Source organism: Schistocerca nitens, chromosome 2 (assembly GCF_023898315.1).
Source record: "Schistocerca nitens isolate TAMUIC-IGC-003100 chromosome 2, iqSchNite1.1, whole genome shotgun sequence".
NCBI classification, from domain to species: Eukaryota; Metazoa; Arthropoda; class Insecta; order Orthoptera; family Acrididae; genus Schistocerca; species Schistocerca nitens.
The window spans coordinates 94,251,960-94,277,253 of record NC_064615.1 but is presented as its reverse complement, the minus strand read 5'-3'; the positions used below and the strand labels follow the sequence as shown (position 1 = coordinate 94,277,253).

The 25,294-nt window shown below is 43.5% G+C and overlaps 65 non-coding genes across 65 annotated transcripts; 33 read left to right on the top strand and 32 right to left on the bottom strand.

Annotated features, from left to right (window-relative positions):
- Nucleotides 1-300: 300 nt before the first annotated feature.
- Nucleotides 301-372, bottom strand: Trnaq-cug (transfer RNA glutamine (anticodon CUG)). The gene has a single exon. It is a non-coding gene; the product is annotated as a tRNA-Gln (tRNA).
- A 248-nt stretch (nt 373-620) lies between these two features.
- Trnay-gua (transfer RNA tyrosine (anticodon GUA)) lies at nt 621-709 on the top strand. The gene is given in 2 exon segments: nt 621-657; nt 674-709. It is a non-coding gene; the product is annotated as a tRNA-Tyr (tRNA).
- Nucleotides 710-1,067: 358 nt separating this feature from the next.
- Trnaq-cug (transfer RNA glutamine (anticodon CUG)) lies at nt 1,068-1,139 on the bottom strand. Its single transcript has one exon. It is a non-coding gene; the product is annotated as a tRNA-Gln (tRNA).
- A 248-nt stretch (nt 1,140-1,387) lies between these two features.
- Trnay-gua (transfer RNA tyrosine (anticodon GUA)) lies at nt 1,388-1,476 on the top strand. Its single transcript is given in 2 exon segments — nt 1,388-1,424; nt 1,441-1,476. It is a non-coding gene; the product is annotated as a tRNA-Tyr (tRNA).
- Nucleotides 1,477-1,834: 358 nt separating this feature from the next.
- On the bottom strand, nt 1,835-1,906 carry Trnaq-cug (transfer RNA glutamine (anticodon CUG)). Its single transcript has one exon. It is a non-coding gene; the product is annotated as a tRNA-Gln (tRNA).
- Nucleotides 1,907-2,154: 248 nt separating this feature from the next.
- Nucleotides 2,155-2,243, top strand: Trnay-gua (transfer RNA tyrosine (anticodon GUA)). The gene is given in 2 exon segments: nt 2,155-2,191; nt 2,208-2,243. It is a non-coding gene; the product is annotated as a tRNA-Tyr (tRNA).
- A 358-nt stretch (nt 2,244-2,601) lies between these two features.
- On the bottom strand, nt 2,602-2,673 carry Trnaq-cug (transfer RNA glutamine (anticodon CUG)). The gene has a single exon. It is a non-coding gene; the product is annotated as a tRNA-Gln (tRNA).
- Nucleotides 2,674-2,921: 248 nt separating this feature from the next.
- Nucleotides 2,922-3,010, top strand: Trnay-gua (transfer RNA tyrosine (anticodon GUA)). Its single transcript is given in 2 exon segments — nt 2,922-2,958; nt 2,975-3,010. It is a non-coding gene; the product is annotated as a tRNA-Tyr (tRNA).
- A 358-nt stretch (nt 3,011-3,368) lies between these two features.
- On the bottom strand, nt 3,369-3,440 carry Trnaq-cug (transfer RNA glutamine (anticodon CUG)). The gene has a single exon. It is a non-coding gene; the product is annotated as a tRNA-Gln (tRNA).
- A 248-nt stretch (nt 3,441-3,688) lies between these two features.
- Nucleotides 3,689-3,777, top strand: Trnay-gua (transfer RNA tyrosine (anticodon GUA)). The gene is given in 2 exon segments: nt 3,689-3,725; nt 3,742-3,777. It is a non-coding gene; the product is annotated as a tRNA-Tyr (tRNA).
- A 358-nt stretch (nt 3,778-4,135) lies between these two features.
- Trnaq-cug (transfer RNA glutamine (anticodon CUG)) lies at nt 4,136-4,207 on the bottom strand. The gene has a single exon. It is a non-coding gene; the product is annotated as a tRNA-Gln (tRNA).
- A 248-nt stretch (nt 4,208-4,455) lies between these two features.
- On the top strand, nt 4,456-4,544 carry Trnay-gua (transfer RNA tyrosine (anticodon GUA)). The gene is given in 2 exon segments: nt 4,456-4,492; nt 4,509-4,544. It is a non-coding gene; the product is annotated as a tRNA-Tyr (tRNA).
- A 358-nt stretch (nt 4,545-4,902) lies between these two features.
- Trnaq-cug (transfer RNA glutamine (anticodon CUG)) lies at nt 4,903-4,974 on the bottom strand. Its single transcript has one exon. It is a non-coding gene; the product is annotated as a tRNA-Gln (tRNA).
- A 248-nt stretch (nt 4,975-5,222) lies between these two features.
- On the top strand, nt 5,223-5,311 carry Trnay-gua (transfer RNA tyrosine (anticodon GUA)). The gene is given in 2 exon segments: nt 5,223-5,259; nt 5,276-5,311. It is a non-coding gene; the product is annotated as a tRNA-Tyr (tRNA).
- A 358-nt stretch (nt 5,312-5,669) lies between these two features.
- Trnaq-cug (transfer RNA glutamine (anticodon CUG)) lies at nt 5,670-5,741 on the bottom strand. The gene has a single exon. It is a non-coding gene; the product is annotated as a tRNA-Gln (tRNA).
- A 248-nt stretch (nt 5,742-5,989) lies between these two features.
- Trnay-gua (transfer RNA tyrosine (anticodon GUA)) lies at nt 5,990-6,078 on the top strand. Its single transcript is given in 2 exon segments — nt 5,990-6,026; nt 6,043-6,078. It is a non-coding gene; the product is annotated as a tRNA-Tyr (tRNA).
- Nucleotides 6,079-6,436: 358 nt separating this feature from the next.
- Trnaq-cug (transfer RNA glutamine (anticodon CUG)) lies at nt 6,437-6,508 on the bottom strand. The gene has a single exon. It is a non-coding gene; the product is annotated as a tRNA-Gln (tRNA).
- A 248-nt stretch (nt 6,509-6,756) lies between these two features.
- Nucleotides 6,757-6,845, top strand: Trnay-gua (transfer RNA tyrosine (anticodon GUA)). The gene is given in 2 exon segments: nt 6,757-6,793; nt 6,810-6,845. It is a non-coding gene; the product is annotated as a tRNA-Tyr (tRNA).
- Nucleotides 6,846-7,203: 358 nt separating this feature from the next.
- Nucleotides 7,204-7,275, bottom strand: Trnaq-cug (transfer RNA glutamine (anticodon CUG)). The gene has a single exon. It is a non-coding gene; the product is annotated as a tRNA-Gln (tRNA).
- A 248-nt stretch (nt 7,276-7,523) lies between these two features.
- On the top strand, nt 7,524-7,612 carry Trnay-gua (transfer RNA tyrosine (anticodon GUA)). Its single transcript is given in 2 exon segments — nt 7,524-7,560; nt 7,577-7,612. It is a non-coding gene; the product is annotated as a tRNA-Tyr (tRNA).
- A 358-nt stretch (nt 7,613-7,970) lies between these two features.
- Nucleotides 7,971-8,042, bottom strand: Trnaq-cug (transfer RNA glutamine (anticodon CUG)). Its single transcript has one exon. It is a non-coding gene; the product is annotated as a tRNA-Gln (tRNA).
- A 248-nt stretch (nt 8,043-8,290) lies between these two features.
- On the top strand, nt 8,291-8,379 carry Trnay-gua (transfer RNA tyrosine (anticodon GUA)). Its single transcript is given in 2 exon segments — nt 8,291-8,327; nt 8,344-8,379. It is a non-coding gene; the product is annotated as a tRNA-Tyr (tRNA).
- Nucleotides 8,380-8,737: 358 nt separating this feature from the next.
- Trnaq-cug (transfer RNA glutamine (anticodon CUG)) lies at nt 8,738-8,809 on the bottom strand. Its single transcript has one exon. It is a non-coding gene; the product is annotated as a tRNA-Gln (tRNA).
- Nucleotides 8,810-9,057: 248 nt separating this feature from the next.
- On the top strand, nt 9,058-9,146 carry Trnay-gua (transfer RNA tyrosine (anticodon GUA)). Its single transcript is given in 2 exon segments — nt 9,058-9,094; nt 9,111-9,146. It is a non-coding gene; the product is annotated as a tRNA-Tyr (tRNA).
- Nucleotides 9,147-9,504: 358 nt separating this feature from the next.
- Trnaq-cug (transfer RNA glutamine (anticodon CUG)) lies at nt 9,505-9,576 on the bottom strand. Its single transcript has one exon. It is a non-coding gene; the product is annotated as a tRNA-Gln (tRNA).
- A 248-nt stretch (nt 9,577-9,824) lies between these two features.
- On the top strand, nt 9,825-9,913 carry Trnay-gua (transfer RNA tyrosine (anticodon GUA)). The gene is given in 2 exon segments: nt 9,825-9,861; nt 9,878-9,913. It is a non-coding gene; the product is annotated as a tRNA-Tyr (tRNA).
- A 358-nt stretch (nt 9,914-10,271) lies between these two features.
- Nucleotides 10,272-10,343, bottom strand: Trnaq-cug (transfer RNA glutamine (anticodon CUG)). The gene has a single exon. It is a non-coding gene; the product is annotated as a tRNA-Gln (tRNA).
- A 248-nt stretch (nt 10,344-10,591) lies between these two features.
- Nucleotides 10,592-10,680, top strand: Trnay-gua (transfer RNA tyrosine (anticodon GUA)). Its single transcript is given in 2 exon segments — nt 10,592-10,628; nt 10,645-10,680. It is a non-coding gene; the product is annotated as a tRNA-Tyr (tRNA).
- A 358-nt stretch (nt 10,681-11,038) lies between these two features.
- Trnaq-cug (transfer RNA glutamine (anticodon CUG)) lies at nt 11,039-11,110 on the bottom strand. Its single transcript has one exon. It is a non-coding gene; the product is annotated as a tRNA-Gln (tRNA).
- A 248-nt stretch (nt 11,111-11,358) lies between these two features.
- On the top strand, nt 11,359-11,447 carry Trnay-gua (transfer RNA tyrosine (anticodon GUA)). Its single transcript is given in 2 exon segments — nt 11,359-11,395; nt 11,412-11,447. It is a non-coding gene; the product is annotated as a tRNA-Tyr (tRNA).
- Nucleotides 11,448-11,805: 358 nt separating this feature from the next.
- Nucleotides 11,806-11,877, bottom strand: Trnaq-cug (transfer RNA glutamine (anticodon CUG)). Its single transcript has one exon. It is a non-coding gene; the product is annotated as a tRNA-Gln (tRNA).
- Nucleotides 11,878-12,125: 248 nt separating this feature from the next.
- On the top strand, nt 12,126-12,214 carry Trnay-gua (transfer RNA tyrosine (anticodon GUA)). Its single transcript is given in 2 exon segments — nt 12,126-12,162; nt 12,179-12,214. It is a non-coding gene; the product is annotated as a tRNA-Tyr (tRNA).
- A 358-nt stretch (nt 12,215-12,572) lies between these two features.
- On the bottom strand, nt 12,573-12,644 carry Trnaq-cug (transfer RNA glutamine (anticodon CUG)). The gene has a single exon. It is a non-coding gene; the product is annotated as a tRNA-Gln (tRNA).
- Nucleotides 12,645-12,892: 248 nt separating this feature from the next.
- Nucleotides 12,893-12,981, top strand: Trnay-gua (transfer RNA tyrosine (anticodon GUA)). Its single transcript is given in 2 exon segments — nt 12,893-12,929; nt 12,946-12,981. It is a non-coding gene; the product is annotated as a tRNA-Tyr (tRNA).
- A 358-nt stretch (nt 12,982-13,339) lies between these two features.
- Trnaq-cug (transfer RNA glutamine (anticodon CUG)) lies at nt 13,340-13,411 on the bottom strand. Its single transcript has one exon. It is a non-coding gene; the product is annotated as a tRNA-Gln (tRNA).
- Nucleotides 13,412-13,659: 248 nt separating this feature from the next.
- Nucleotides 13,660-13,748, top strand: Trnay-gua (transfer RNA tyrosine (anticodon GUA)). The gene is given in 2 exon segments: nt 13,660-13,696; nt 13,713-13,748. It is a non-coding gene; the product is annotated as a tRNA-Tyr (tRNA).
- A 358-nt stretch (nt 13,749-14,106) lies between these two features.
- Nucleotides 14,107-14,178, bottom strand: Trnaq-cug (transfer RNA glutamine (anticodon CUG)). Its single transcript has one exon. It is a non-coding gene; the product is annotated as a tRNA-Gln (tRNA).
- Nucleotides 14,179-14,426: 248 nt separating this feature from the next.
- Trnay-gua (transfer RNA tyrosine (anticodon GUA)) lies at nt 14,427-14,515 on the top strand. Its single transcript is given in 2 exon segments — nt 14,427-14,463; nt 14,480-14,515. It is a non-coding gene; the product is annotated as a tRNA-Tyr (tRNA).
- A 358-nt stretch (nt 14,516-14,873) lies between these two features.
- Trnaq-cug (transfer RNA glutamine (anticodon CUG)) lies at nt 14,874-14,945 on the bottom strand. Its single transcript has one exon. It is a non-coding gene; the product is annotated as a tRNA-Gln (tRNA).
- Nucleotides 14,946-15,193: 248 nt separating this feature from the next.
- Trnay-gua (transfer RNA tyrosine (anticodon GUA)) lies at nt 15,194-15,282 on the top strand. Its single transcript is given in 2 exon segments — nt 15,194-15,230; nt 15,247-15,282. It is a non-coding gene; the product is annotated as a tRNA-Tyr (tRNA).
- Nucleotides 15,283-15,640: 358 nt separating this feature from the next.
- Trnaq-cug (transfer RNA glutamine (anticodon CUG)) lies at nt 15,641-15,712 on the bottom strand. Its single transcript has one exon. It is a non-coding gene; the product is annotated as a tRNA-Gln (tRNA).
- A 248-nt stretch (nt 15,713-15,960) lies between these two features.
- Nucleotides 15,961-16,049, top strand: Trnay-gua (transfer RNA tyrosine (anticodon GUA)). Its single transcript is given in 2 exon segments — nt 15,961-15,997; nt 16,014-16,049. It is a non-coding gene; the product is annotated as a tRNA-Tyr (tRNA).
- Nucleotides 16,050-16,407: 358 nt separating this feature from the next.
- On the bottom strand, nt 16,408-16,479 carry Trnaq-cug (transfer RNA glutamine (anticodon CUG)). Its single transcript has one exon. It is a non-coding gene; the product is annotated as a tRNA-Gln (tRNA).
- Nucleotides 16,480-16,727: 248 nt separating this feature from the next.
- Nucleotides 16,728-16,816, top strand: Trnay-gua (transfer RNA tyrosine (anticodon GUA)). The gene is given in 2 exon segments: nt 16,728-16,764; nt 16,781-16,816. It is a non-coding gene; the product is annotated as a tRNA-Tyr (tRNA).
- Nucleotides 16,817-17,174: 358 nt separating this feature from the next.
- Trnaq-cug (transfer RNA glutamine (anticodon CUG)) lies at nt 17,175-17,246 on the bottom strand. Its single transcript has one exon. It is a non-coding gene; the product is annotated as a tRNA-Gln (tRNA).
- Nucleotides 17,247-17,494: 248 nt separating this feature from the next.
- Nucleotides 17,495-17,583, top strand: Trnay-gua (transfer RNA tyrosine (anticodon GUA)). Its single transcript is given in 2 exon segments — nt 17,495-17,531; nt 17,548-17,583. It is a non-coding gene; the product is annotated as a tRNA-Tyr (tRNA).
- A 358-nt stretch (nt 17,584-17,941) lies between these two features.
- Trnaq-cug (transfer RNA glutamine (anticodon CUG)) lies at nt 17,942-18,013 on the bottom strand. The gene has a single exon. It is a non-coding gene; the product is annotated as a tRNA-Gln (tRNA).
- A 248-nt stretch (nt 18,014-18,261) lies between these two features.
- On the top strand, nt 18,262-18,350 carry Trnay-gua (transfer RNA tyrosine (anticodon GUA)). The gene is given in 2 exon segments: nt 18,262-18,298; nt 18,315-18,350. It is a non-coding gene; the product is annotated as a tRNA-Tyr (tRNA).
- Nucleotides 18,351-18,708: 358 nt separating this feature from the next.
- Nucleotides 18,709-18,780, bottom strand: Trnaq-cug (transfer RNA glutamine (anticodon CUG)). The gene has a single exon. It is a non-coding gene; the product is annotated as a tRNA-Gln (tRNA).
- Nucleotides 18,781-19,028: 248 nt separating this feature from the next.
- On the top strand, nt 19,029-19,117 carry Trnay-gua (transfer RNA tyrosine (anticodon GUA)). The gene is given in 2 exon segments: nt 19,029-19,065; nt 19,082-19,117. It is a non-coding gene; the product is annotated as a tRNA-Tyr (tRNA).
- Nucleotides 19,118-19,475: 358 nt separating this feature from the next.
- On the bottom strand, nt 19,476-19,547 carry Trnaq-cug (transfer RNA glutamine (anticodon CUG)). The gene has a single exon. It is a non-coding gene; the product is annotated as a tRNA-Gln (tRNA).
- A 248-nt stretch (nt 19,548-19,795) lies between these two features.
- On the top strand, nt 19,796-19,884 carry Trnay-gua (transfer RNA tyrosine (anticodon GUA)). Its single transcript is given in 2 exon segments — nt 19,796-19,832; nt 19,849-19,884. It is a non-coding gene; the product is annotated as a tRNA-Tyr (tRNA).
- Nucleotides 19,885-20,242: 358 nt separating this feature from the next.
- On the bottom strand, nt 20,243-20,314 carry Trnaq-cug (transfer RNA glutamine (anticodon CUG)). The gene has a single exon. It is a non-coding gene; the product is annotated as a tRNA-Gln (tRNA).
- A 248-nt stretch (nt 20,315-20,562) lies between these two features.
- On the top strand, nt 20,563-20,651 carry Trnay-gua (transfer RNA tyrosine (anticodon GUA)). The gene is given in 2 exon segments: nt 20,563-20,599; nt 20,616-20,651. It is a non-coding gene; the product is annotated as a tRNA-Tyr (tRNA).
- A 358-nt stretch (nt 20,652-21,009) lies between these two features.
- On the bottom strand, nt 21,010-21,081 carry Trnaq-cug (transfer RNA glutamine (anticodon CUG)). The gene has a single exon. It is a non-coding gene; the product is annotated as a tRNA-Gln (tRNA).
- A 248-nt stretch (nt 21,082-21,329) lies between these two features.
- Trnay-gua (transfer RNA tyrosine (anticodon GUA)) lies at nt 21,330-21,418 on the top strand. Its single transcript is given in 2 exon segments — nt 21,330-21,366; nt 21,383-21,418. It is a non-coding gene; the product is annotated as a tRNA-Tyr (tRNA).
- Nucleotides 21,419-21,777: 359 nt separating this feature from the next.
- On the bottom strand, nt 21,778-21,849 carry Trnaq-cug (transfer RNA glutamine (anticodon CUG)). The gene has a single exon. It is a non-coding gene; the product is annotated as a tRNA-Gln (tRNA).
- Nucleotides 21,850-22,097: 248 nt separating this feature from the next.
- On the top strand, nt 22,098-22,186 carry Trnay-gua (transfer RNA tyrosine (anticodon GUA)). The gene is given in 2 exon segments: nt 22,098-22,134; nt 22,151-22,186. It is a non-coding gene; the product is annotated as a tRNA-Tyr (tRNA).
- A 358-nt stretch (nt 22,187-22,544) lies between these two features.
- On the bottom strand, nt 22,545-22,616 carry Trnaq-cug (transfer RNA glutamine (anticodon CUG)). Its single transcript has one exon. It is a non-coding gene; the product is annotated as a tRNA-Gln (tRNA).
- A 248-nt stretch (nt 22,617-22,864) lies between these two features.
- Trnay-gua (transfer RNA tyrosine (anticodon GUA)) lies at nt 22,865-22,953 on the top strand. Its single transcript is given in 2 exon segments — nt 22,865-22,901; nt 22,918-22,953. It is a non-coding gene; the product is annotated as a tRNA-Tyr (tRNA).
- A 678-nt stretch (nt 22,954-23,631) lies between these two features.
- Trnay-gua (transfer RNA tyrosine (anticodon GUA)) lies at nt 23,632-23,720 on the top strand. The gene is given in 2 exon segments: nt 23,632-23,668; nt 23,685-23,720. It is a non-coding gene; the product is annotated as a tRNA-Tyr (tRNA).
- Nucleotides 23,721-24,078: 358 nt separating this feature from the next.
- On the bottom strand, nt 24,079-24,150 carry Trnaq-cug (transfer RNA glutamine (anticodon CUG)). Its single transcript has one exon. It is a non-coding gene; the product is annotated as a tRNA-Gln (tRNA).
- Nucleotides 24,151-24,398: 248 nt separating this feature from the next.
- On the top strand, nt 24,399-24,487 carry Trnay-gua (transfer RNA tyrosine (anticodon GUA)). The gene is given in 2 exon segments: nt 24,399-24,435; nt 24,452-24,487. It is a non-coding gene; the product is annotated as a tRNA-Tyr (tRNA).
- A 358-nt stretch (nt 24,488-24,845) lies between these two features.
- Trnaq-cug (transfer RNA glutamine (anticodon CUG)) lies at nt 24,846-24,917 on the bottom strand. The gene has a single exon. It is a non-coding gene; the product is annotated as a tRNA-Gln (tRNA).
- A 248-nt stretch (nt 24,918-25,165) lies between these two features.
- Trnay-gua (transfer RNA tyrosine (anticodon GUA)) lies at nt 25,166-25,254 on the top strand. Its single transcript is given in 2 exon segments — nt 25,166-25,202; nt 25,219-25,254. It is a non-coding gene; the product is annotated as a tRNA-Tyr (tRNA).
- The last annotated feature ends 40 nt before the right edge of the window (nt 25,255-25,294 follow it).

Sequence of the window (25,294 nt, the reverse complement as noted above, 5' to 3'; positions counted from 1 at the left end):
CCCCTATGTTTTAAACCTATTTTAAAGGAAATTCATTTGCTCAGCTTATAATAGCTAGTTGATAATCATGGGATTCTTAGCCTTCGTAGGATAATGATATTTCTTCGAATTACCGTAAAATTGCTTGCTCTTACAGGCATTACTCGTTTAATGTGCTATATAGGTCACATAGTCGCACCAATATTCAACAGTTTCACAGACGTCTCGTTTTTTACACAAACGTAGAAACTAAATCCCTGAGCCTATCGCTGCTACTTGCTCGGCGAGAAACGCTTATTACAGAAAATTTAGACTAAACGAAGGTTCCACCGAGATTCGAACTCGGATCGCTGGATTCAGAGTCCAGAGTGCTAACCGTTACACCATGGAACCAGACAGGAGCATGGGACTCGTAAATACACTTAGCAGTACTCTGGCATACTTCAGACACTTCCTACTTGCATTTTTTAACTTAATTGACACGATCGAGCATTATAAAACTTAATCTGGGCAATGTTTGCAGCTGCAGCCGATGACTGCATTTCCTGTGCGTCTATATGACCGCGCTGAGTAGCAGTGTGTGGAAATGAAAGACAGGGACGGACGTAAAGCAATCAGTACGAATAAGAAAGCATGCACAGCCTCTGGTAGCTCAGTTGGTAGAGCGGTGGACTGTAGTGGACGATTCACAGTTATCCATAGGTCGCTGGTTCAAATCCGGCCCAGAGGACTGTTTTTCTAATCTCAGGAGCAAAGAGGCTCCAGAGCATGCCCACTCGGTCAGAACCTCCCTATGTTTTAAACCTATTTTAAAGGAAATTCATTTGCTCAGCTTATAATAGCTAGTTGATAATCATGGGATTCTTAGCCTTCGTAGGATAATGATATTTCTTCGAATTACCGTAAAATTGCTTGCTCTTACAGGCATTACTCGTTTAATGTGCTATATAGGTCACATAGTCGCACCAATATTCAACAGTTTCACAGACGTCTCGTTTTTTACACAAACGTAGAAACTAAATCCCTGAGCCTATCGCTGCTACTTGCTCGGCGAGAAACGCTTATTACAGAAAATTTAGACTAAACGAAGGTTCCACCGAGATTCGAACTCGGATCGCTGGATTCAGAGTCCAGAGTGCTAACCGTTACACCATGGAACCAGACAGGAGCATGGGACTCGTAAATACACTTAGCAGTACTCTGGCATACTTCAGACACTTCCTACTTGCATTTTTTAACTTAATTGACACGATCGAGCATTATAAAACTTAATCTGGGCAATGTTTGCAGCTGCAGCCGATGACTGCATTTCCTGTGCGTCTATATGACCGCGCTGAGTAGCAGTGTGTGGAAATGAAAGACAGGGACGGACGTAAAGCAATCAGTACGAATAAGAAAGCATGCACAGCCTCTGGTAGCTCAGTTGGTAGAGCGGTGGACTGTAGTGGACGATTCACAGTTATCCATAGGTCGCTGGTTCAAATCCGGCCCAGAGGACTGTTTTTCTAATCTCAGGAGCAAAGAGGCTCCAGAGCATGCCCACTCGGTCAGAACCTCCCTATGTTTTAAACCTATTTTAAAGGAAATTCATTTGCTCAGCTTATAATAGCTAGTTGATAATCATGGGATTCTTAGCCTTCGTAGGATAATGATATTTCTTCGAATTACCGTAAAATTGCTTGCTCTTACAGGCATTACTCGTTTAATGTGCTATATAGGTCACATAGTCGCACCAATATTCAACAGTTTCACAGACGTCTCGTTTTTTACACAAACGTAGAAACTAAATCCCTGAGCCTATCGCTGCTACTTGCTCGGCGAGAAACGCTTATTACAGAAAATTTAGACTAAACGAAGGTTCCACCGAGATTCGAACTCGGATCGCTGGATTCAGAGTCCAGAGTGCTAACCGTTACACCATGGAACCAGACAGGAGCATGGGACTCGTAAATACACTTAGCAGTACTCTGGCATACTTCAGACACTTCCTACTTGCATTTTTTAACTTAATTGACACGATCGAGCATTATAAAACTTAATCTGGGCAATGTTTGCAGCTGCAGCCGATGACTGCATTTCCTGTGCGTCTATATGACCGCGCTGAGTAGCAGTGTGTGGAAATGAAAGACAGGGACGGACGTAAAGCAATCAGTACGAATAAGAAAGCATGCACAGCCTCTGGTAGCTCAGTTGGTAGAGCGGTGGACTGTAGTGGACGATTCACAGTTATCCATAGGTCGCTGGTTCAAATCCGGCCCAGAGGACTGTTTTTCTAATCTCAGGAGCAAAGAGGCTCCAGAGCATGCCCACTCGGTCAGAACCTCCCTATGTTTTAAACCTATTTTAAAGGAAATTCATTTGCTCAGCTTATAATAGCTAGTTGATAATCATGGGATTCTTAGCCTTCGTAGGATAATGATATTTCTTCGAATTACCGTAAAATTGCTTGCTCTTACAGGCATTACTCGTTTAATGTGCTATATAGGTCACATAGTCGCACCAATATTCAACAGTTTCACAGACGTCTCGTTTTTTACACAAACGTAGAAACTAAATCCCTGAGCCTATCGCTGCTACTTGCTCGGCGAGAAACGCTTATTACAGAAAATTTAGACTAAACGAAGGTTCCACCGAGATTCGAACTCGGATCGCTGGATTCAGAGTCCAGAGTGCTAACCGTTACACCATGGAACCAGACAGGAGCATGGGACTCGTAAATACACTTAGCAGTACTCTGGCATACTTCAGACACTTCCTACTTGCATTTTTTAACTTAATTGACACGATCGAGCATTATAAAACTTAATCTGGGCAATGTTTGCAGCTGCAGCCGATGACTGCATTTCCTGTGCGTCTATATGACCGCGCTGAGTAGCAGTGTGTGGAAATGAAAGACAGGGACGGACGTAAAGCAATCAGTACGAATAAGAAAGCATGCACAGCCTCTGGTAGCTCAGTTGGTAGAGCGGTGGACTGTAGTGGACGATTCACAGTTATCCATAGGTCGCTGGTTCAAATCCGGCCCAGAGGACTGTTTTTCTAATCTCAGGAGCAAAGAGGCTCCAGAGCATGCCCACTCGGTCAGAACCTCCCTATGTTTTAAACCTATTTTAAAGGAAATTCATTTGCTCAGCTTATAATAGCTAGTTGATAATCATGGGATTCTTAGCCTTCGTAGGATAATGATATTTCTTCGAATTACCGTAAAATTGCTTGCTCTTACAGGCATTACTCGTTTAATGTGCTATATAGGTCACATAGTCGCACCAATATTCAACAGTTTCACAGACGTCTCGTTTTTTACACAAACGTAGAAACTAAATCCCTGAGCCTATCGCTGCTACTTGCTCGGCGAGAAACGCTTATTACAGAAAATTTAGACTAAACGAAGGTTCCACCGAGATTCGAACTCGGATCGCTGGATTCAGAGTCCAGAGTGCTAACCGTTACACCATGGAACCAGACAGGAGCATGGGACTCGTAAATACACTTAGCAGTACTCTGGCATACTTCAGACACTTCCTACTTGCATTTTTTAACTTAATTGACACGATCGAGCATTATAAAACTTAATCTGGGCAATGTTTGCAGCTGCAGCCGATGACTGCATTTCCTGTGCGTCTATATGACCGCGCTGAGTAGCAGTGTGTGGAAATGAAAGACAGGGACGGACGTAAAGCAATCAGTACGAATAAGAAAGCATGCACAGCCTCTGGTAGCTCAGTTGGTAGAGCGGTGGACTGTAGTGGACGATTCACAGTTATCCATAGGTCGCTGGTTCAAATCCGGCCCAGAGGACTGTTTTTCTAATCTCAGGAGCAAAGAGGCTCCAGAGCATGCCCACTCGGTCAGAACCTCCCTATGTTTTAAACCTATTTTAAAGGAAATTCATTTGCTCAGCTTATAATAGCTAGTTGATAATCATGGGATTCTTAGCCTTCGTAGGATAATGATATTTCTTCGAATTACCGTAAAATTGCTTGCTCTTACAGGCATTACTCGTTTAATGTGCTATATAGGTCACATAGTCGCACCAATATTCAACAGTTTCACAGACGTCTCGTTTTTTACACAAACGTAGAAACTAAATCCCTGAGCCTATCGCTGCTACTTGCTCGGCGAGAAACGCTTATTACAGAAAATTTAGACTAAACGAAGGTTCCACCGAGATTCGAACTCGGATCGCTGGATTCAGAGTCCAGAGTGCTAACCGTTACACCATGGAACCAGACAGGAGCATGGGACTCGTAAATACACTTAGCAGTACTCTGGCATACTTCAGACACTTCCTACTTGCATTTTTTAACTTAATTGACACGATCGAGCATTATAAAACTTAATCTGGGCAATGTTTGCAGCTGCAGCCGATGACTGCATTTCCTGTGCGTCTATATGACCGCGCTGAGTAGCAGTGTGTGGAAATGAAAGACAGGGACGGACGTAAAGCAATCAGTACGAATAAGAAAGCATGCACAGCCTCTGGTAGCTCAGTTGGTAGAGCGGTGGACTGTAGTGGACGATTCACAGTTATCCATAGGTCGCTGGTTCAAATCCGGCCCAGAGGACTGTTTTTCTAATCTCAGGAGCAAAGAGGCTCCAGAGCATGCCCACTCGGTCAGAACCTCCCTATGTTTTAAACCTATTTTAAAGGAAATTCATTTGCTCAGCTTATAATAGCTAGTTGATAATCATGGGATTCTTAGCCTTCGTAGGATAATGATATTTCTTCGAATTACCGTAAAATTGCTTGCTCTTACAGGCATTACTCGTTTAATGTGCTATATAGGTCACATAGTCGCACCAATATTCAACAGTTTCACAGACGTCTCGTTTTTTACACAAACGTAGAAACTAAATCCCTGAGCCTATCGCTGCTACTTGCTCGGCGAGAAACGCTTATTACAGAAAATTTAGACTAAACGAAGGTTCCACCGAGATTCGAACTCGGATCGCTGGATTCAGAGTCCAGAGTGCTAACCGTTACACCATGGAACCAGACAGGAGCATGGGACTCGTAAATACACTTAGCAGTACTCTGGCATACTTCAGACACTTCCTACTTGCATTTTTTAACTTAATTGACACGATCGAGCATTATAAAACTTAATCTGGGCAATGTTTGCAGCTGCAGCCGATGACTGCATTTCCTGTGCGTCTATATGACCGCGCTGAGTAGCAGTGTGTGGAAATGAAAGACAGGGACGGACGTAAAGCAATCAGTACGAATAAGAAAGCATGCACAGCCTCTGGTAGCTCAGTTGGTAGAGCGGTGGACTGTAGTGGACGATTCACAGTTATCCATAGGTCGCTGGTTCAAATCCGGCCCAGAGGACTGTTTTTCTAATCTCAGGAGCAAAGAGGCTCCAGAGCATGCCCACTCGGTCAGAACCTCCCTATGTTTTAAACCTATTTTAAAGGAAATTCATTTGCTCAGCTTATAATAGCTAGTTGATAATCATGGGATTCTTAGCCTTCGTAGGATAATGATATTTCTTCGAATTACCGTAAAATTGCTTGCTCTTACAGGCATTACTCGTTTAATGTGCTATATAGGTCACATAGTCGCACCAATATTCAACAGTTTCACAGACGTCTCGTTTTTTACACAAACGTAGAAACTAAATCCCTGAGCCTATCGCTGCTACTTGCTCGGCGAGAAACGCTTATTACAGAAAATTTAGACTAAACGAAGGTTCCACCGAGATTCGAACTCGGATCGCTGGATTCAGAGTCCAGAGTGCTAACCGTTACACCATGGAACCAGACAGGAGCATGGGACTCGTAAATACACTTAGCAGTACTCTGGCATACTTCAGACACTTCCTACTTGCATTTTTTAACTTAATTGACACGATCGAGCATTATAAAACTTAATCTGGGCAATGTTTGCAGCTGCAGCCGATGACTGCATTTCCTGTGCGTCTATATGACCGCGCTGAGTAGCAGTGTGTGGAAATGAAAGACAGGGACGGACGTAAAGCAATCAGTACGAATAAGAAAGCATGCACAGCCTCTGGTAGCTCAGTTGGTAGAGCGGTGGACTGTAGTGGACGATTCACAGTTATCCATAGGTCGCTGGTTCAAATCCGGCCCAGAGGACTGTTTTTCTAATCTCAGGAGCAAAGAGGCTCCAGAGCATGCCCACTCGGTCAGAACCTCCCTATGTTTTAAACCTATTTTAAAGGAAATTCATTTGCTCAGCTTATAATAGCTAGTTGATAATCATGGGATTCTTAGCCTTCGTAGGATAATGATATTTCTTCGAATTACCGTAAAATTGCTTGCTCTTACAGGCATTACTCGTTTAATGTGCTATATAGGTCACATAGTCGCACCAATATTCAACAGTTTCACAGACGTCTCGTTTTTTACACAAACGTAGAAACTAAATCCCTGAGCCTATCGCTGCTACTTGCTCGGCGAGAAACGCTTATTACAGAAAATTTAGACTAAACGAAGGTTCCACCGAGATTCGAACTCGGATCGCTGGATTCAGAGTCCAGAGTGCTAACCGTTACACCATGGAACCAGACAGGAGCATGGGACTCGTAAATACACTTAGCAGTACTCTGGCATACTTCAGACACTTCCTACTTGCATTTTTTAACTTAATTGACACGATCGAGCATTATAAAACTTAATCTGGGCAATGTTTGCAGCTGCAGCCGATGACTGCATTTCCTGTGCGTCTATATGACCGCGCTGAGTAGCAGTGTGTGGAAATGAAAGACAGGGACGGACGTAAAGCAATCAGTACGAATAAGAAAGCATGCACAGCCTCTGGTAGCTCAGTTGGTAGAGCGGTGGACTGTAGTGGACGATTCACAGTTATCCATAGGTCGCTGGTTCAAATCCGGCCCAGAGGACTGTTTTTCTAATCTCAGGAGCAAAGAGGCTCCAGAGCATGCCCACTCGGTCAGAACCTCCCTATGTTTTAAACCTATTTTAAAGGAAATTCATTTGCTCAGCTTATAATAGCTAGTTGATAATCATGGGATTCTTAGCCTTCGTAGGATAATGATATTTCTTCGAATTACCGTAAAATTGCTTGCTCTTACAGGCATTACTCGTTTAATGTGCTATATAGGTCACATAGTCGCACCAATATTCAACAGTTTCACAGACGTCTCGTTTTTTACACAAACGTAGAAACTAAATCCCTGAGCCTATCGCTGCTACTTGCTCGGCGAGAAACGCTTATTACAGAAAATTTAGACTAAACGAAGGTTCCACCGAGATTCGAACTCGGATCGCTGGATTCAGAGTCCAGAGTGCTAACCGTTACACCATGGAACCAGACAGGAGCATGGGACTCGTAAATACACTTAGCAGTACTCTGGCATACTTCAGACACTTCCTACTTGCATTTTTTAACTTAATTGACACGATCGAGCATTATAAAACTTAATCTGGGCAATGTTTGCAGCTGCAGCCGATGACTGCATTTCCTGTGCGTCTATATGACCGCGCTGAGTAGCAGTGTGTGGAAATGAAAGACAGGGACGGACGTAAAGCAATCAGTACGAATAAGAAAGCATGCACAGCCTCTGGTAGCTCAGTTGGTAGAGCGGTGGACTGTAGTGGACGATTCACAGTTATCCATAGGTCGCTGGTTCAAATCCGGCCCAGAGGACTGTTTTTCTAATCTCAGGAGCAAAGAGGCTCCAGAGCATGCCCACTCGGTCAGAACCTCCCTATGTTTTAAACCTATTTTAAAGGAAATTCATTTGCTCAGCTTATAATAGCTAGTTGATAATCATGGGATTCTTAGCCTTCGTAGGATAATGATATTTCTTCGAATTACCGTAAAATTGCTTGCTCTTACAGGCATTACTCGTTTAATGTGCTATATAGGTCACATAGTCGCACCAATATTCAACAGTTTCACAGACGTCTCGTTTTTTACACAAACGTAGAAACTAAATCCCTGAGCCTATCGCTGCTACTTGCTCGGCGAGAAACGCTTATTACAGAAAATTTAGACTAAACGAAGGTTCCACCGAGATTCGAACTCGGATCGCTGGATTCAGAGTCCAGAGTGCTAACCGTTACACCATGGAACCAGACAGGAGCATGGGACTCGTAAATACACTTAGCAGTACTCTGGCATACTTCAGACACTTCCTACTTGCATTTTTTAACTTAATTGACACGATCGAGCATTATAAAACTTAATCTGGGCAATGTTTGCAGCTGCAGCCGATGACTGCATTTCCTGTGCGTCTATATGACCGCGCTGAGTAGCAGTGTGTGGAAATGAAAGACAGGGACGGACGTAAAGCAATCAGTACGAATAAGAAAGCATGCACAGCCTCTGGTAGCTCAGTTGGTAGAGCGGTGGACTGTAGTGGACGATTCACAGTTATCCATAGGTCGCTGGTTCAAATCCGGCCCAGAGGACTGTTTTTCTAATCTCAGGAGCAAAGAGGCTCCAGAGCATGCCCACTCGGTCAGAACCTCCCTATGTTTTAAACCTATTTTAAAGGAAATTCATTTGCTCAGCTTATAATAGCTAGTTGATAATCATGGGATTCTTAGCCTTCGTAGGATAATGATATTTCTTCGAATTACCGTAAAATTGCTTGCTCTTACAGGCATTACTCGTTTAATGTGCTATATAGGTCACATAGTCGCACCAATATTCAACAGTTTCACAGACGTCTCGTTTTTTACACAAACGTAGAAACTAAATCCCTGAGCCTATCGCTGCTACTTGCTCGGCGAGAAACGCTTATTACAGAAAATTTAGACTAAACGAAGGTTCCACCGAGATTCGAACTCGGATCGCTGGATTCAGAGTCCAGAGTGCTAACCGTTACACCATGGAACCAGACAGGAGCATGGGACTCGTAAATACACTTAGCAGTACTCTGGCATACTTCAGACACTTCCTACTTGCATTTTTTAACTTAATTGACACGATCGAGCATTATAAAACTTAATCTGGGCAATGTTTGCAGCTGCAGCCGATGACTGCATTTCCTGTGCGTCTATATGACCGCGCTGAGTAGCAGTGTGTGGAAATGAAAGACAGGGACGGACGTAAAGCAATCAGTACGAATAAGAAAGCATGCACAGCCTCTGGTAGCTCAGTTGGTAGAGCGGTGGACTGTAGTGGACGATTCACAGTTATCCATAGGTCGCTGGTTCAAATCCGGCCCAGAGGACTGTTTTTCTAATCTCAGGAGCAAAGAGGCTCCAGAGCATGCCCACTCGGTCAGAACCTCCCTATGTTTTAAACCTATTTTAAAGGAAATTCATTTGCTCAGCTTATAATAGCTAGTTGATAATCATGGGATTCTTAGCCTTCGTAGGATAATGATATTTCTTCGAATTACCGTAAAATTGCTTGCTCTTACAGGCATTACTCGTTTAATGTGCTATATAGGTCACATAGTCGCACCAATATTCAACAGTTTCACAGACGTCTCGTTTTTTACACAAACGTAGAAACTAAATCCCTGAGCCTATCGCTGCTACTTGCTCGGCGAGAAACGCTTATTACAGAAAATTTAGACTAAACGAAGGTTCCACCGAGATTCGAACTCGGATCGCTGGATTCAGAGTCCAGAGTGCTAACCGTTACACCATGGAACCAGACAGGAGCATGGGACTCGTAAATACACTTAGCAGTACTCTGGCATACTTCAGACACTTCCTACTTGCATTTTTTAACTTAATTGACACGATCGAGCATTATAAAACTTAATCTGGGCAATGTTTGCAGCTGCAGCCGATGACTGCATTTCCTGTGCGTCTATATGACCGCGCTGAGTAGCAGTGTGTGGAAATGAAAGACAGGGACGGACGTAAAGCAATCAGTACGAATAAGAAAGCATGCACAGCCTCTGGTAGCTCAGTTGGTAGAGCGGTGGACTGTAGTGGACGATTCACAGTTATCCATAGGTCGCTGGTTCAAATCCGGCCCAGAGGACTGTTTTTCTAATCTCAGGAGCAAAGAGGCTCCAGAGCATGCCCACTCGGTCAGAACCTCCCTATGTTTTAAACCTATTTTAAAGGAAATTCATTTGCTCAGCTTATAATAGCTAGTTGATAATCATGGGATTCTTAGCCTTCGTAGGATAATGATATTTCTTCGAATTACCGTAAAATTGCTTGCTCTTACAGGCATTACTCGTTTAATGTGCTATATAGGTCACATAGTCGCACCAATATTCAACAGTTTCACAGACGTCTCGTTTTTTACACAAACGTAGAAACTAAATCCCTGAGCCTATCGCTGCTACTTGCTCGGCGAGAAACGCTTATTACAGAAAATTTAGACTAAACGAAGGTTCCACCGAGATTCGAACTCGGATCGCTGGATTCAGAGTCCAGAGTGCTAACCGTTACACCATGGAACCAGACAGGAGCATGGGACTCGTAAATACACTTAGCAGTACTCTGGCATACTTCAGACACTTCCTACTTGCATTTTTTAACTTAATTGACACGATCGAGCATTATAAAACTTAATCTGGGCAATGTTTGCAGCTGCAGCCGATGACTGCATTTCCTGTGCGTCTATATGACCGCGCTGAGTAGCAGTGTGTGGAAATGAAAGACAGGGACGGACGTAAAGCAATCAGTACGAATAAGAAAGCATGCACAGCCTCTGGTAGCTCAGTTGGTAGAGCGGTGGACTGTAGTGGACGATTCACAGTTATCCATAGGTCGCTGGTTCAAATCCGGCCCAGAGGACTGTTTTTCTAATCTCAGGAGCAAAGAGGCTCCAGAGCATGCCCACTCGGTCAGAACCTCCCTATGTTTTAAACCTATTTTAAAGGAAATTCATTTGCTCAGCTTATAATAGCTAGTTGATAATCATGGGATTCTTAGCCTTCGTAGGATAATGATATTTCTTCGAATTACCGTAAAATTGCTTGCTCTTACAGGCATTACTCGTTTAATGTGCTATATAGGTCACATAGTCGCACCAATATTCAACAGTTTCACAGACGTCTCGTTTTTTACACAAACGTAGAAACTAAATCCCTGAGCCTATCGCTGCTACTTGCTCGGCGAGAAACGCTTATTACAGAAAATTTAGACTAAACGAAGGTTCCACCGAGATTCGAACTCGGATCGCTGGATTCAGAGTCCAGAGTGCTAACCGTTACACCATGGAACCAGACAGGAGCATGGGACTCGTAAATACACTTAGCAGTACTCTGGCATACTTCAGACACTTCCTACTTGCATTTTTTAACTTAATTGACACGATCGAGCATTATAAAACTTAATCTGGGCAATGTTTGCAGCTGCAGCCGATGACTGCATTTCCTGTGCGTCTATATGACCGCGCTGAGTAGCAGTGTGTGGAAATGAAAGACAGGGACGGACGTAAAGCAATCAGTACGAATAAGAAAGCATGCACAGCCTCTGGTAGCTCAGTTGGTAGAGCGGTGGACTGTAGTGGACGATTCACAGTTATCCATAGGTCGCTGGTTCAAATCCGGCCCAGAGGACTGTTTTTCTAATCTCAGGAGCAAAGAGGCTCCAGAGCATGCCCACTCGGTCAGAACCTCCCTATGTTTTAAACCTATTTTAAAGGAAATTCATTTGCTCAGCTTATAATAGCTAGTTGATAATCATGGGATTCTTAGCCTTCGTAGGATAATGATATTTCTTCGAATTACCGTAAAATTGCTTGCTCTTACAGGCATTACTCGTTTAATGTGCTATATAGGTCACATAGTCGCACCAATATTCAACAGTTTCACAGACGTCTCGTTTTTTACACAAACGTAGAAACTAAATCCCTGAGCCTATCGCTGCTACTTGCTCGGCGAGAAACGCTTATTACAGAAAATTTAGACTAAACGAAGGTTCCACCGAGATTCGAACTCGGATCGCTGGATTCAGAGTCCAGAGTGCTAACCGTTACACCATGGAACCAGACAGGAGCATGGGACTCGTAAATACACTTAGCAGTACTCTGGCATACTTCAGACACTTCCTACTTGCATTTTTTAACTTAATTGACACGATCGAGCATTATAAAACTTAATCTGGGCAATGTTTGCAGCTGCAGCCGATGACTGCATTTCCTGTGCGTCTATATGACCGCGCTGAGTAGCAGTGTGTGGAAATGAAAGACAGGGACGGACGTAAAGCAATCAGTACGAATAAGAAAGCATGCACAGCCTCTGGTAGCTCAGTTGGTAGAGCGGTGGACTGTAGTGGACGATTCACAGTTATCCATAGGTCGCTGGTTCAAATCCGGCCCAGAGGACTGTTTTTCTAATCTCAGGAGCAAAGAGGCTCCAGAGCATGCCCACTCGGTCAGAACCTCCCTATGTTTTAAACCTATTTTAAAGGAAATTCATTTGCTCAGCTTATAATAGCTAGTTGATAATCATGGGATTCTTAGCCTTCGTAGGATAATGATATTTCTTCGAATTACCGTAAAATTGCTTGCTCTTACAGGCATTACTCGTTTAATGTGCTATATAGGTCACATAGTCGCACCAATATTCAACAGTTTCACAGACGTCTCGTTTTTTACACAAACGTAGAAACTAAATCCCTGAGCCTATCGCTGCTACTTGCTCGGCGAGAAACGCTTATTACAGAAAATTTAGACTAAACGAAGGTTCCACCGAGATTCGAACTCGGATCGCTGGATTCAGAGTCCAGAGTGCTAACCGTTACACCATGGAACCAGACAGGAGCATGGGACTCGTAAATACACTTAGCAGTACTCTGGCATACTTCAGACACTTCCTACTTGCATTTTTTAACTTAATTGACACGATCGAGCATTATAAAACTTAATCTGGGCAATGTTTGCAGCTGCAGCCGATGACTGCATTTCCTGTGCGTCTATATGACCGCGCTGAGTAGCAGTGTGTGGAAATGAAAGACAGGGACGGACGTAAAGCAATCAGTACGAATAAGAAAGCATGCACAGCCTCTGGTAGCTCAGTTGGTAGAGCGGTGGACTGTAGTGGACGATTCACAGTTATCCATAGGTCGCTGGTTCAAATCCGGCCCAGAGGACTGTTTTTCTAATCTCAGGAGCAAAGAGGCTCCAGAGCATGCCCACTCGGTCAGAACCTCCCTATGTTTTAAACCTATTTTAAAGGAAATTCATTTGCTCAGCTTATAATAGCTAGTTGATAATCATGGGATTCTTAGCCTTCGTAGGATAATGATATTTCTTCGAATTACCGTAAAATTGCTTGCTCTTACAGGCATTACTCGTTTAATGTGCTATATAGGTCACATAGTCGCACCAATATTCAACAGTTTCACAGACGTCTCGTTTTTTACACAAACGTAGAAACTAAATCCCTGAGCCTATCGCTGCTACTTGCTCGGCGAGAAACGCTTATTACAGAAAATTTAGACTAAACGAAGGTTCCACCGAGATTCGAACTCGGATCGCTGGATTCAGAGTCCAGAGTGCTAACCGTTACACCATGGAACCAGACAGGAGCATGGGACTCGTAAATACACTTAGCAGTACTCTGGCATACTTCAGACACTTCCTACTTGCATTTTTTAACTTAATTGACACGATCGAGCATTATAAAACTTAATCTGGGCAATGTTTGCAGCTGCAGCCGATGACTGCATTTCCTGTGCGTCTATATGACCGCGCTGAGTAGCAGTGTGTGGAAATGAAAGACAGGGACGGACGTAAAGCAATCAGTACGAATAAGAAAGCATGCACAGCCTCTGGTAGCTCAGTTGGTAGAGCGGTGGACTGTAGTGGACGATTCACAGTTATCCATAGGTCGCTGGTTCAAATCCGGCCCAGAGGACTGTTTTTCTAATCTCAGGAGCAAAGAGGCTCCAGAGCATGCCCACTCGGTCAGAACCTCCCTATGTTTTAAACCTATTTTAAAGGAAATTCATTTGCTCAGCTTATAATAGCTAGTTGATAATCATGGGATTCTTAGCCTTCGTAGGATAATGATATTTCTTCGAATTACCGTAAAATTGCTTGCTCTTACAGGCATTACTCGTTTAATGTGCTATATAGGTCACATAGTCGCACCAATATTCAACAGTTTCACAGACGTCTCGTTTTTTACACAAACGTAGAAACTAAATCCCTGAGCCTATCGCTGCTACTTGCTCGGCGAGAAACGCTTATTACAGAAAATTTAGACTAAACGAAGGTTCCACCGAGATTCGAACTCGGATCGCTGGATTCAGAGTCCAGAGTGCTAACCGTTACACCATGGAACCAGACAGGAGCATGGGACTCGTAAATACACTTAGCAGTACTCTGGCATACTTCAGACACTTCCTACTTGCATTTTTTAACTTAATTGACACGATCGAGCATTATAAAACTTAATCTGGGCAATGTTTGCAGCTGCAGCCGATGACTGCATTTCCTGTGCGTCTATATGACCGCGCTGAGTAGCAGTGTGTGGAAATGAAAGACAGGGACGGACGTAAAGCAATCAGTACGAATAAGAAAGCATGCACAGCCTCTGGTAGCTCAGTTGGTAGAGCGGTGGACTGTAGTGGACGATTCACAGTTATCCATAGGTCGCTGGTTCAAATCCGGCCCAGAGGACTGTTTTTCTAATCTCAGGAGCAAAGAGGCTCCAGAGCATGCCCACTCGGTCAGAACCTCCCTATGTTTTAAACCTATTTTAAAGGAAATTCATTTGCTCAGCTTATAATAGCTAGTTGATAATCATGGGATTCTTAGCCTTCGTAGGATAATGATATTTCTTCGAATTACCGTAAAATTGCTTGCTCTTACAGGCATTACTCGTTTAATGTGCTATATAGGTCACATAGTCGCACCAATATTCAACAGTTTCACAGACGTCTCGTTTTTTACACAAACGTAGAAACTAAATCCCTGAGCCTATCGCTGCTACTTGCTCGGCGAGAAACGCTTATTACAGAAAATTTAGACTAAACGAAGGTTCCACCGAGATTCGAACTCGGATCGCTGGATTCAGAGTCCAGAGTGCTAACCGTTACACCATGGAACCAGACAGGAGCATGGGACTCGTAAATACACTTAGCAGTACTCTGGCATACTTCAGACACTTCCTACTTGCATTTTTTAACTTAATTGACACGATCGAGCATTATAAAACTTAATCTGGGCAATGTTTGCAGCTGCAGCCGATGACTGCATTTCCTGTGCGTCTATATGACCGCGCTGAGTAGCAGTGTGTGGAAATGAAAGACAGGGACGGACGTAAAGCAATCAGTACGAATAAGAAAGCATGCACAGCCTCTGGTAGCTCAGTTGGTAGAGCGGTGGACTGTAGTGGACGATTCACAGTTATCCATAGGTCGCTGGTTCAAATCCGGCCCAGAGGACTGTTTTTCTAATCTCAGGAGCAAAGAGGCTCCAGAGCATGCCCACTCGGTCAGAACCTCCCTATGTTTTAAACCTATTTTAAAGGAAATTCATTTGCTCAGCTTATAACAGCTAGTTGATAATCATGGGATTCTTAGCCTTCGTAGGATAATGATATTTCTTCGAATTACCGTAAAATTGCTTGCTCTTACAGGCATTACTCGTTTAATGTGCTATATAGGTCACATAGTCGCACCAATATTCAACAGTTTCACAGACGTCTCGTTTTTTACACAAACGTAGAAACTAAATCCCTGAGCCTATCGCTGCTACTTGCTCGGCGAGAAACGCTTATTACAGAAAATTTAGACTAAACGAAGGTTCCACCGAGATTCGAACTCGGATCGCTGGATTCAGAGTCCAGAGTGCTAACCGTTACACCATGGAACCAGACAGGAGCATGGGACTCGTAAATACACTTAGCAGTACTCTGGCATACTTCAGACACTTCCTACTTGCATTTTTTAACTTAATTGACACGATCGAGCATTATAAAACTTAATCTGGGCAATGTTTGCAGCTGCAGCCGATGACTGCATTTCCTGTGCGTCTATATGACCGCGCTGAGTAGCAGTGTGTGGAAATGAAAGACAGGGACGGACGTAAAGCAATCAGTACGAATAAGAAAGCATGCACAGCCTCTGGTAGCTCAGTTGGTAGAGCGGTGGACTGTAGTGGACGATTCACAGTTATCCATAGGTCGCTGGTTCAAATCCGGCCCAGAGGACTGTTTTTCTAATCTCAGGAGCAAAGAGGCTCCAGAGCATGCCCACTCGGTCAGAACCTCCCTATGTTTTAAACCTATTTTAAAGGAAATTCATTTGCTCAGCTTATAATAGCTAGTTGATAATCATGGGATTCTTAGCCTTCGTAGGATAATGATATTTCTTCGAATTACCGTAAAATTGCTTGCTCTTACAGGCATTACTCGTTTAATGTGCTATATAGGTCACATAGTCGCACCAATATTCAACAGTTTCACAGACGTCTCGTTTTTTACACAAACGTAGAAACTAAATCCCTGAGCCTATCGCTGCTACTTGCTCGGCGAGAAACGCTTATTACAGAAAATTTAGACTAAACGAAGGTTCCACCGAGATTCGAACTCGGATCGCTGGATTCAGAGTCCAGAGTGCTAACCGTTACACCATGGAACCAGACAGGAGCATGGGACTCGTAAATACACTTAGCAGTACTCTGGCATACTTCAGACACTTCCTACTTGCATTTTTTAACTTAATTGACACGATCGAGCATTATAAAACTTAATCTGGGCAATGTTTGCAGCTGCAGCCGATGACTGCATTTCCTGTGCGTCTATATGACCGCGCTGAGTAGCAGTGTGTGGAAATGAAAGACAGGGACGGACGTAAAGCAATCAGTACGAATAAGAAAGCATGCACAGCCTCTGGTAGCTCAGTTGGTAGAGCGGTGGACTGTAGTGGACGATTCACAGTTATCCATAGGTCGCTGGTTCAAATCCGGCCCAGAGGACTGTTTTTCTAATCTCAGGAGCAAAGAGGCTCCAGAGCATGCCCACTCGGTCAGAACCTCCCTATGTTTTAAACCTATTTTAAAGGAAATTCATTTGCTCAGCTTATAATAGCTAGTTGATAATCATGGGATTCTTAGCCTTCGTAGGATAATGATATTTCTTCGAATTACCGTAAAATTGCTTGCTCTTACAGGCATTACTCGTTTAATGTGCTATATAGGTCACATAGTCGCACCAATATTCAACAGTTTCACAGACGTCTCGTTTTTTACACAAACGTAGAAACTAAATCCCTGAGCCTATCGCTGCTACTTGCTCGGCGAGAAACGCTTATTACAGAAAATTTAGACTAAACGAAGGTTCCACCGAGATTCGAACTCGGATCGCTGGATTCAGAGTCCAGAGTGCTAACCGTTACACCATGGAACCAGACAGGAGCATGGGACTCGTAAATACACTTAGCAGTACTCTGGCATACTTCAGACACTTCCTACTTGCATTTTTTAACTTAATTGACACGATCGAGCATTATAAAACTTAATCTGGGCAATGTTTGCAGCTGCAGCCGATGACTGCATTTCCTGTGCGTCTATATGACCGCGCTGAGTAGCAGTGTGTGGAAATGAAAGACAGGGACGGACGTAAAGCAATCAGTACGAATAAGAAAGCATGCACAGCCTCTGGTAGCTCAGTTGGTAGAGCGGTGGACTGTAGTGGACGATTCACAGTTATCCATAGGTCGCTGGTTCAAATCCGGCCCAGAGGACTGTTTTTCTAATCTCAGGAGCAAAGAGGCTCCAGAGCATGCCCACTCGGTCAGAACCTCCCTATGTTTTAAACCTATTTTAAAGGAAATTCATTTGCTCAGCTTATAATAGCTAGTTGATAATCATGGGATTCTTAGCCTTCGTAGGATAATGATATTTCTTCGAATTACCGTAAAATTGCTTGCTCTTACAGGCATTACTCGTTTAATGTGCTATATAGGTCACATAGTCGCACCAATATTCAACAGTTTCACAGACGTCTCGTTTTTTACACAAACGTAGAAACTAAATCCCTGAGCCTATCGCTGCTACTTGCTCGGCGAGAAACGCTTATTACAGAAAATTTAGACTAAACGAAGGTTCCACCGAGATTCGAACTCGGATCGCTGGATTCAGAGTCCAGAGTGCTAACCGTTACACCATGGAACCAGACAGGAGCATGGGACTCGTAAATACACTTAGCAGTACTCTGGCATACTTCAGACACTTCCTACTTGCATTTTTTAACTTAATTGACACGATCGAGCATTATAAAACTTAATCTGGGCAATGTTTGCAGCTGCAGCCGATGACTGCATTTCCTGTGCGTCTATATGACCGCGCTGAGTAGCAGTGTGTGGAAATGAAAGACAGGGACGGACGTAAAGCAATCAGTACGAATAAGAAAGCATGCACAGCCTCTGGTAGCTCAGTTGGTAGAGCGGTGGACTGTAGTGGACGATTCACAGTTATCCATAGGTCGCTGGTTCAAATCCGGCCCAGAGGACTGTTTTTCTAATCTCAGGAGCAAAGAGGCTCCAGAGCATGCCCACTCGGTCAGAACCTCCCTATGTTTTAAACCTATTTTAAAGGAAATTCATTTGCTCAGCTTATAATAGCTAGTTGATAATCATGGGATTCTTAGCCTTCGTAGGATAATGATATTTCTTCGAATTACCGTAAAATTGCTTGCTCTTACAGGCATTACTCGTTTAATGTGCTATATAGGTCACATAGTCGCACCAATATTCAACAGTTTCACAGACGTCTCGTTTTTTACACAAACGTAGAAACTAAATCCCTGAGCCTATCGCTGCTACTTGCTCGGCGAGAAACGCTTATTACAGAAAATTTAGACTAAACGAAGGTTCCACCGAGATTCGAACTCGGATCGCTGGATTCAGAGTCCAGAGTGCTAACCGTTACACCATGGAACCAGACAGGAGCATGGGACTCGTAAATACACTTAGCAGTACTCTGGCATACTTCAGACACTTCCTACTTGCATTTTTTAACTTAATTGACACGATCGAGCATTATAAAACTTAATCTGGGCAATGTTTGCAGCTGCAGCCGATGACTGCATTTCCTGTGCGTCTATATGACCGCGCTGAGTAGCAGTGTGTGGAAATGAAAGACAGGGACGGACGTAAAGCAATCAGTACGAATAAGAAAGCATGCACAGCCTCTGGTAGCTCAGTTGGTAGAGCGGTGGACTGTAGTGGACGATTCACAGTTATCCATAGGTCGCTGGTTCAAATCCGGCCCAGAGGACTGTTTTTCTAATCTCAGGAGCAAAGAGGCTCCAGAGCATGCCCACTCGGTCAGAACCTCCCTATGTTTTAAACCTATTTTAAAGGAAATTCATTTGCTCAGCTTATAATAGCTAGTTGATAATCATGGGATTCTTAGCCTTCGTAGGATAATGATATTTCTTCGAATTACCGTAAAATTGCTTGCTCTTACAGGCATTACTCGTTTAATGTGCTATATAGGTCACATAGTCGCACCAATATTCAACAGTTTCACAGACGTCTCGTTTTTTACACAAACGTAGAAACTAAATCCCTGAGCCTATCGCTGCTACTTGCTCGGCGAGAAACGCTTATTACAGAAAATTTAGACTAAACGAAGGTTCCACCGAGATTCGAACTCGGATCGCTGGATTCAGAGTCCAGAGTGCTAACCGTTACACCATGGAACCAGACAGGAGCATGGGACTCGTAAATACACTTAGCAGTACTCTGGCATACTTCAGACACTTCCTACTTGCATTTTTTAACTTAATTGACACGATCGAGCATTATAAAACTTAATCTGGGCAATGTTTGCAGCTGCAGCCGATGACTGCATTTCCTGTGCGTCTATATGACCGCGCTGAGTAGCAGTGTGTGGAAATGAAAGACAGGGACGGACGTAAAGCAATCAGTACGAATAAGAAAGCATGCACAGCCTCTGGTAGCTCAGTTGGTAGAGCGGTGGACTGTAGTGGACGATTCACAGTTATCCATAGGTCGCTGGTTCAAATCCGGCCCAGAGGACTGTTTTTCTAATCTCAGGAGCAAAGAGGCTCCAGAGCATGCCCACTCGGTCAGAACCTCCCTATGTTTTAAACCTATTTTAAAGGAAATTCATTTGCTCAGCTTATAATAGCTAGTTGATAATCATGGGATTCTTAGCCTTCGTAGGATAATGATATTTCTTCGAATTACCGTAAAATTGCTTGCTCTTACAGGCATTACTCGTTTAATGTGCTATATAGGTCACATAGTCGCACCAATATTCAACAGTTTCACAGACGTCTCGTTTTTTACACAAACGTAGAAACTAAATCCCTGAGCCTATCGCTGCTACTTGCTCGGCGAGAAACGCTTATTACAGAAAATTTAGACTAAACGAAGGTTCCACCGAGATTCGAACTCGGATCGCTGGATTCAGAGTCCAGAGTGCTAACCGTTACACCATGGAACCAGACAGGAGCATGGGACTCGTAAATACACTTAGCAGTACTCTGGCATACTTCAGACACTTCCTACTTGCATTTTTTAACTTAATTGACACGATCGAGCATTATAAAACTTAATCTGGGCAATGTTTGCAGCTGCAGCCGATGACTGCATTTCCTGTGCGTCTATATGACCGCGCTGAGTAGCAGTGTGTGGAAATGAAAGACAGGGACGGACGTAAAGCAATCAGTACGAATAAGAAAGCATGCACAGCCTCTGGTAGCTCAGTTGGTAGAGCGGTGGACTGTAGTGGACGATTCACAGTTATCCATAGGTCGCTGGTTCAAATCCGGCCCAGAGGACTGTTTTTCTAATCTCAGGAGCAAAGAGGCTCCAGAGCATGCCCACTCGGTCAGAACCTCCCTATGTTTTAAACCTATTTTAAAGGAAATTCATTTGCTCAGCTTATAATAGCTAGTTGATAATCATGGGATTCTTAGCCTTCGTAGGATAATGATATTTCTTCGAATTACCGTAAAATTGCTTGCTCTTACAGGCATTACTCGTTTAATGTGCTATATAGGTCACATAGTCGCACCAATATTCAACAGTTTCACAGACGTCTCGTTTTTTACACAAACGTAGAAACTAAATCCCTGAGCCTATCGCTGCTACTTGCTCGGCGAGAAACGCTTATTACAGAAAATTTAGACTAAACGAAGGTTCCACCGAGATTCGAACTCGGATCGCTGGATTCAGAGTCCAGAGTGCTAACCGTTACACCATGGAACCAGACAGGTGCATGGGACTCGTAAATACACTTAGCAGTACTCTGGCATACTTCAGACACTTCCTACTTGCATTTTTTAACTTAATTGACACGATCGAGCATTATAAAACTTAATCTGGGCAATGTTTGCAGCTGCAGCCGATGACTGCATTTCCTGTGCGTCTATATGACCGCGCTGAGTAGCAGTGTGTGGAAATGAAAGACAGGGACGGACGTAAAGCAATCAGTACGAATAAGAAAGCATGCACAGCCTCTGGTAGCTCAGTTGGTAGAGCGGTGGACTGTAGTGGACGATTCACAGTTATCCATAGGTCGCTGGTTCAAATCCGGCCCAGAGGACTGTTTTTCTAATCTCAGGAGCAAAGAGGCTCCAGAGCATGCCCACTCGGTCAGAACCTCCCTATGTTTTAAACCTATTTTAAAGGAAATTCATTTGCTCAGCTTATAATAGTTAGTTTGATAATCATGGGATTCTTAGCCTTCGTAGGATAATGATATTTCTTCGAATTACCGTAAAATTGCTTGCTCTTACAGGCATTACTCGTTTAATGTGCTATATAGGTCACATAGTCGCACCAATATTCAACAGTTTCACAGACGTCTCGTTTTTTACACAAACGTAGAAACTAAATCCCTGAGCCTATCGCTGCTACTTGCTCGGCGAGAAACGCTTATTACAGAAAATTTAGACTAAACGAAGGTTCCACCGAGATTCGAACTCGGATCGCTGGATTCAGAGTCCAGAGTGCTAACCGTTACACCATGGAACCAGACAGGAGCATGGGACTCGTAAATACACTTAGCAGTACTCTGGCATACTTCAGACACTTCCTACTTGCATTTTTTAACTTAATTGACACGATCGAGCATTATAAAACTTAATCTGGGCAATGTTTGCAGCTGCAGCCGATGACTGCATTTCCTGTGCGTCTATATGACCGCGCTGAGTAGCAGTGTGTGGAAATGAAAGACAGGGACGGACGTAAAGCAATCAGTACGAATAAGAAAGCATGCACAGCCTCTGGTAGCTCAGTTGGTAGAGCGGTGGACTGTAGTGGACGATTCACAGTTATCCATAGGTCGCTGGTTCAAATCCGGCCCAGAGGACTGTTTTTCTAATCTCAGGAGCAAAGAGGCTCCAGAGCATGCCCACTCGGTCAGAACCTCCCTATGTTTTAAACCTATTTTAAAGGAAATTCATTTGCTCAGCTTATAATAGCTAGTTGATAATCATGGGATTCTTAGCCTTCGTAGGATAATGATATTTCTTCGAATTACCGTAAAATTGCTTGCTCTTACAGGCATTACTCGTTTAATGTGCTATATAGGTCACATAGTCGCACCAATATTCAACAGTTTCACAGACGTCTCGTTTTTTACACAAACGTAGAAACTAAATCCCTGAGCCTATCGCTGCTACTTGCTCGGCGAGAAACGCTTATTACAGAAAATTTAGACTAAACGAAGGTTCCACCGAGATTCGAACTCGGATCGCTGGATTCAGAGTCCAGAGTGCTAACCGTTACACCATGGAACCAGACAGGAGCATGGGACTCGTAAATACACTTAGCAGTACTCTGGCATACTTCAGACACTTCCTACTTGCATTTTTTAACTTAATTGACACGATCGAGCATTATAAAACTTAATCTGGGCAATGTTTGCAGCTGCAGCCGATGACTGCATTTCCTGTGCGTCTATATGACCGCGCTGAGTAGCAGTGTGTGGAAATGAAAGACAGGGACGGACGTAAAGCAATCAGTACGAATAAGAAAGCATGCACAGCCTCTGGTAGCTCAGTTGGTAGAGCGGTGGACTGTAGTGGACGATTCACAGTTATCCATAGGTCGCTGGTTCAAATCCGGCCCAGAGGACTGTTTTTCTAATCTCAGGAGCAAAGAGGCTCCAGAGCATGCCCACTCGGTCAGAACCTCCCTATGTTTTAAACCTATTTTAAAGGAAATTCATTTGCTCAGCTTATAATAGCTAGTTGATAATCATGGGATTCTTAGCCTTCGTAGGATAATGATATTTCTTCGAATTACCGTAAAATTGCTTGCTCTTACAGGCATTACTCGTTTAATGTGCTATATAGGTCACATAGTCGCACCAATATTCAACAGTTTCACAGACGTCTCGTTTTTTACACAAACGTAGAAACTAAATCCCTGAGCCTATCGCTGCTACTTGCTCGGCGAGAAACGCTTATTACAGAAAATTTAGACTAAACGAAGGTTCCACCGAGATTCGAACTCGGATCGCTGGATTTAGAGTCCAGAGTGCTAACCGTTACACCATGGAACCAGACAGGAGCATGGGACTCGTAAATACACTTAGCAGTACTCTGGCATACTTCAGACACTTCCTACTTGCATTTTTTAACTTAATTGACACGATCGAGCATTATAAAACTTAATCTGGGCAATGTTTGCAGCTGCAGCCGATGACTGCATTTCCTGTGCGTCTATATGACCGCGCTGAGTAGCAGTGTGTGGAAATGAAAGACAGGGACGGACGTAAAGCAATCAGTACGAATAAGAAAGCATGCACAGCCTCTGGTAGCTCAGTTGGTAGAGCGGTGGACTGTAGTGGACGATTCACAGTTATCCATAGGTCGCTGGTTCAAATCCGGCCCAGAGGACTGTTTTTCTAATCTCAGGAGCAAAGAGGCTCCAGAGCATGCCCACTCGGTCAGAACCTCCCTATGTTTTAAACCTATTTTAAAGGAAATTCATTTGCTCAGCTTATAATAGCTAGTTGATAATCATGGGATTCTTAGCCTTCGTAGGATAATGATATTTCTTCGAATTACCGTAAAATTGCTTGCTCTTACAGGCATTACTCGTTTAATGTGCTATATAGGTCACATAGTCGCACCAATATTCAACAGTTTCACAGACGTCTCGTTTTTTACACAAACGTAGAAACTAAATCCCTGAGCCTATCGCTGCTACTTGCTCGGCGAGAAACGCTTATTACAGAAAATTTAGACTAAACGAAGGTTCCACCGAGATTCGAACTCGGATCGCTGGATTCAGAGTCCAGAGTGCTAACCGTTACACCATGGAACCAGACAGGAGCATGGGACTCGTAAATACACTTAGCAGTACTCTGGCATACTTCAGACACTTCCTACTTGCATTTTTTAACTTAATTGACACGATCGAGCATTATAAAACTTAATCTGGGCAATGTTTGCAGCTGCAGCCGATGACTGCATTTCCTGTGCGTCTATATGACCGCGCTGAGTAGCAGTGTGTGGAAATGAAAGACAGGGACGGACGTAAAGCAATCAGTACGAATAAGAAAGCATGCACAGCCTCTGGTAGCTCAGTTGGTAGAGCGGTGGACTGTAGTGGACGATTCACAGTTATCCATAGGTCGCTGGTTCAAATCCGGCCCAGAGGACTGTTTTTCTAATCTCAGGAGCAAAGAGGCTCCAGAGCATGCCCACTCGGTCAGAACCTCCCTATGTTTTAAACCTATTTTAAAGGAAATTCATTTGCTCAGCTTATAATAGCTAGTTGATAATCATGGGATTCTTAGCCTTCGTAGGATAATGATATTTCTTCGAATTACCGTAAAATTGCTTGCTCTTACAGGCATTACTCGTTTAATGTGCTATATAGGTCACATAGTCGCACCAATATTCAACAGTTTCACAGACGTCTCGTTTTTTACACAAACGTAGAAACTAAATCCCTGAGCCTATCGCTGCTACTTGCTCGGCGAGAAACGCTTATTACAGAAAATTTAGACTAAACGAAGGTTCCACCGAGATTCGAACTCGGATCGCTGGATTCAGAGTCCAGAGTGCTAACCGTTACACCATGGAACCAGACAGGAGCATGGGACTCGTAAATACATTTAGCAGTACTCTGGCATACTTCAGACACTTCCTACTTGCATTTTTTAACTTAATTGACACGATCGAGCATTATAAAACTTAATCTGGGCAATGTTTGCAGCTGCAGCCGATGACTGCATTTCCTGTGCGTCTATATGACCGCGCTGAGTAGCAGTGTGTGGAAATGAAAGACAGGGACGGACGTAAAGCAATCAGTACGAATAAGAAAGCATGCACAGCCTCTGGTAGCTCAGTTGGTAGAGCGGTGGACTGTAGTGGACGATTCACAGTTATCCATAGGTCGCTGGTTCAAATCCGGCCCAGAGGACTGTTTTTCTAATCTCAGGAGCAAAGAGGCTCCAGAGCAT